Raw genomic sequence first — 5,140 nt, 5'->3', positions numbered from 1 at the left:
GTCCTTCAAGCCTTTCATGTCACCACTTGGCTACTAATCATAATTCTTCAATGTAACTATGATAACACCATTGGTATTGTTAGGAGTTAGAATCTACATCATGGGCTATAGTAATGTTAACTGTTGTCATAAAAATATTGTAGAGAGGAACAACTGTACTAAAACAGCAAGAATTCTTTTGCACAGTGTTTAGAAGCACAGAAAAATCCTAACTCCAACAAGATAGAAACAGATTACTAAAACATCATGAAAAAAATGCCCTAAAATGTATTCTTGTGAGGGTGCAGAGATGATTCAATGATTTAAGAGCATTTAAATGATAAAATAAAATAAATGTATTTTTTAAGAATATAACCAAAAAAAAAATGCCGGGCAGTGGTGGCACATGCCTTTAATCCCAACACTCGGGAGGCAGAGGCAGGCAGATTTCTGAGTTCGAGGCCAGCCTGGTCTTCAAAGTGAGTTCCAGAACAGCCAGGGCTATACAGAGAAACCCTGTCNAAAAAAAAAAAAAAATTTGGAGATGAGGCTAAAACTTTATTGGGAATGAAATCCAAGATCTTCAATATGTTTTACTAAAGAAACAGAAAATGACAGCCAGGGCTACACAGAGAAATCTTGTCTCGAAAAAAACCAAAAAAATAAAAAAAAAAAAAAAAAAAAAAAAAAAAACCAAAAAAACAAAAACCATGAGCCCAGAGTCCGGGAGTCAAAGCCGGTTGTCAACCCAGCCCTGTCCCACACTCACCTGCCTCTTCTTTTTTTGCTTTCAACATGACAGATGCCGCTGTGTCCTTCACCAAGGACTTCTTGGCCAGTGGAATGGCTGCAGCCATCTCCAAGACCGCAGTAGCACCCATCGAGAGGGTCAAGCTGCTGCTGCAGGTGCAGCATGCGGGCAAGCAAATCACAACAGATAAGCAATACAAGGGCATTATAGACTGCGTGGTTCGTATCCCCAAGGAACAGGGAGTCCTGCCCTTCTGGTGTGGAAATCTGGCCAATGTCATCAGATACTTCCCCTCCCAGGCTCTCAACTTTGCCTTCAAAGATAAATACAAGCAGATCTTTCTGGGTAGTGTGGACAAGAGGACCCAGTTTTGGAGCTACTTTGCAGGGAACCTGGCATCAGGTGGTGCCGTTGGGGCCTCATCCTTGTGCTTTGTGTACCCTCTTGATTTTGCCCTTACCCGTCTAGCAGCTGATATGGGCAAAGCTGGAGCTGAAAGGGAATTCAAAGGCCTTGATGACTGCCTAGTTAAGATCTACAAAACTGATGGGATTAAGGGCCTGTACCAAGGCTTTAATGTGTCAGTACAGGGCATTATCATCTACCGAGCTGCCTACTTTGATATCTATGGCACTGCAAAGGGAATGCTCCCAGATCCCAAGAATACTCACATCTTCACCAGCTGGATGATTGCAGTCTGTCACTGCTGTCGCTGGCCTGACTTCCTATCCTTTTGACACGATTCGCTGTTGTATGATGACGCAGTTTGGACGCAAAGAAACTGCTATCATGTACACGGGCACACTTGACTGCTGGTAGAAGATCACTCGAGATGAAGGAAGCAAGGCTCTTTTTCAAGGGTGCACGGTCCAATGTTCTTAGAGGCATGGGTGGTGCCTTTGTGCTTGTCTTGTACAATGAGATCAAGAAGTACGCATAATATGTCCTAGGTGTTCTCCCCGAGAACAGGCATGTTGTATAATATGCCATATCTTGAACATTCTGGACAGATTCTCTGGGCTTGTCTGTTTTTATCTGTGGCAACTATTTACCAGTTGAAAAGTGGAAAGCAATAATATTCATCTGACCAGTTTTCTCTTAAAGCCATTTCCATGATGACAATAATGATGGGACTCAATTATATTTTTTATTTCAATCACTCCTGATAATAAAAAATAAAAATATCCAAAACCAAAAAAAAAATAATAATAAAGAATATAAACATGAGGGCTGGAGAGATGGCTCAGCGGTTAAGAGCACTGACTGCTCTTCCAGAGGTCAGAGTTCAAATCCCAGCAACCACATGGTGGCTCACAACCATCTGTAATGAGATCTGATGCCCTCTATTGGTGTGTATGAAGATAGCTACAGTGTACTTATATATAATAAACAAATAAATCTTTTTTTAAAAAAAGAATATAAACATGAAAAGAAAGCCACAGACTAGGAAAACATGCTTGTGAAACACATATCTGATAAAGATGACTTGAGGTGCAGTCATGAGAACATCAACATCTCAAAAACTGAGTAAAGAATATGAATGGACAAGACACACCAATGATAGATAAGCATACAAAAAATAAGAGTTACACATTAAAACAACAATATGGTACCATGGCACGCATATTAAGATATTTTAAATCCTTAACTCTGAGCAAATGCTGGCCAGAATGTAGAGAAATGGGAGTCCCATTCACTGCCATCAAGAATACAGTGATATCTATCCAGTCAGAAAGCAGTCTGGCATACTCTTTACATGATCATCTCCAAGCTTAGATCCACACAAAACTGCATACATGTACTTACAGCAGGTTTATCTATAATTGCTGTAACACAGTTAAGATGTCTATAAAGTAAAAGGATAAATCTTTTAGGTACACCCCTATAGAACTGAAACCTCAGACAGAATCTTAAGTACATATTTCAAAATGAAAGACACCAGTGGTTTATGTTAGAACCCAATGTAAGCTAAGTACTTTGGTCAATAATGGATCAATATTGGTTCATCTATGATAAAACGTGTACCACCTAAATACATGACTTTTTTTTAAATACATGACTTTTAACAATAGGGAGACTAAGGACTCTATACATTAAAGGGGTATATGGGAATTATCTATTCTTTCTACTTAAGTGTTATAGAAACACAAAACTGTTAAAAGTTTAGATTTAATAGATATCTATCCATGGCCGCCATTCATTCTGCGACAGAAGTGAGCTTTCCACTGGAACTAAAAATATAGAAAAGTTTGAGCTTCTAATTAGTTAAGATGCCACTGAATAAATTATATATGCTAAAGACTAAATTAGTTATAACTGTTAGTAATATTTTATGTGAAACTATATAGAGACCTCATATAGACTCTGCAAAAAAACACCCCATATTTAAAAATAATACACAACCTCCCTTGCTGAGTGTACGGCCTTTGCCAAAATTGGTCTTGGCCATTCTTGTTAATAGCTGATCGTTAATGACACGATTGTGGATACCTGTACAATTATAAACGATGAAAACTAGTTTCAACTATGGTACTTAAAGCTTTCTGCTTCTCTTGAGGTCCTAAAACATTCTATTATATTGTAGTATTCCCTTTGAAAGGTCTTGCCTGAATTTTGTAGATGTATGTCATTTTGAGATTGGTAAAACCAGACATTGCTTTATATATTTTGTTTTATTGACTTTTTAAAGTTAATTTTTATGTCCTCCTGAGTGAGCACATGTGCATCACATGTATGAGAGAGCCTATGGGGGCCACATGTGGGCACCAGAGCCACTGGAACTAGAGTTACAGATGATTGTGAGCCAACATTGAGTGCTGGGAACCAAACCTGGGGGTCCTTTACAAGAGGACTAAATATTCTTAACTGCTCAATCATTGCTTCCAGCTCCTGCTTTAAATAGTTTTTAACAGGGGGAGTTTAATATGAAAAAAATCTAGGTTATTTAATTTTTTTTTGAAGTTCCAAAGTTAAAGCCAAGCAGAGAGGGGAACCATGGTAGATTTCCCTGGAGGAATTGGGACCACCAGTAGATACACCCTGTTAAAGATATCACCCAAAGCAGATACAGTCAGGTAATACATTTTCGTCTCCCTCCTTCCTGCCTTCAAGTGTCTCATCTGTGCCTCCTACAAAATAGACGTATCCAAAAGGCAGAGTACAAGGGATCCCAGAATGCAGCGCTCTCAATGTAGAGATGAGCAACACAGAGACAGAGAGAAAAGATCCTCATACTTCATATGTTAATAATCATGGCATTAAAAAAAAAAAAGGTAGAATCACAGGGATGGGGGATCAGGAATATTGGGAAAAGAAAAAGGGCCATTACAAAGCTTCCCATAAATCCGAATAATAGTAAAAACGTTAATGTCTTTTCAAGGGAGGAAACTAATGCTGACCATCTCATGAAACAGCACAGCGGGTGCTCACGTGACAGGAAGCTTAGAAAGAGGGCATCCAAAGCCCCCCCCCCCCCGTTAGGTGTCTTTAGCCTGCTGTCAGTATGCAGCCAACAGAGATAAGTACACAAAATCCCTGATGTGAGCAAACGCCAGAAAAGCACAACTTTCCTAGGCCTTCTCGCTTTCTACTCTTTTTCTTCCTCAAAAGTCTGGCTTCGTCTGGTCACTTCATATCTTACTGGAAAATACATTGTAGGCAGCTGGCGTCAGCATCATGTCACTTTCTGGGATGTGTTTTGGTCATTGCCTTTCCAGGCAGAACAAGTTTCTGACGTTGATAATAAACCACATTGTGTTACTGCTGAAGCTTATGCCTGTGGGTAGGGAGCATAGGAAGAGAAGTCATAGCAGCTGTTCTGAGACGTTTAGCTCCTTAGAGAGTATCATCAACAGCATGCGTTTGTTGTTTTTTTTTTTTTTTTTTTCTGGAAGTCAGACGTTTCCCAGTAGCTTCCTCAACTTTCGCCAATACCAGCTTTGTTTGAACCTCTTCTCAGATCATTAGTTATGTCCCTGGAACATTGGAGCCACAGACTCAGTGGTCAAAAGTGTCCTCCAGTTGCCTTGAGTGTAATTAAAAGAACAGCATTGGCTGGTGATGCTCAGATGGGCTATTGTGTGGGATCCCCAGAGAGGTCACACTACTGCCAGGGGAAAAATATTTTAAAATGTACTTGGGGTTGGAGAGATGGCTCAGCGGTTAGGAGTGCTGACTGCTCTTCCAGAGGTCCTGAGTTCAATTCCCAGCAACCACATGGTAGCTCACAACCATTTGTAATGGGATCTGATGCCCTTCTGGTATAGCTGAGGAAAACTAGAGTGTACTCCTATACATAAAATAAGTAAATAATTCTTAGAAAGAAAGAAAGAAAGAAAGAAAGAAAGAAAGAAAGGAAGGAAGGAAGGAAGGAAGGAAGGAAGGAAGGAAGGAAGGAAGAAAGAAAGAAAG

General features: G+C 39.8%; 1 pseudogene; it reads left to right on the top strand.

Moving 5' to 3' along the window:
• The first annotated feature begins 774 nt into the window (after positions 1-774).
• Positions 775-5,140, top strand: part of LOC110295420 — a 10,057-nt pseudogene continuing 5,691 nt past the window's right edge.

Source organism: Mus caroli, chromosome 1 (genome assembly GCF_900094665.2).
Source record: "Mus caroli chromosome 1, CAROLI_EIJ_v1.1, whole genome shotgun sequence".
NCBI lineage: Eukaryota > Metazoa > Chordata > Mammalia > Rodentia > Muridae > Mus > Mus caroli.
This window is presented reverse-complemented; position numbering and strand designations above follow the sequence as displayed.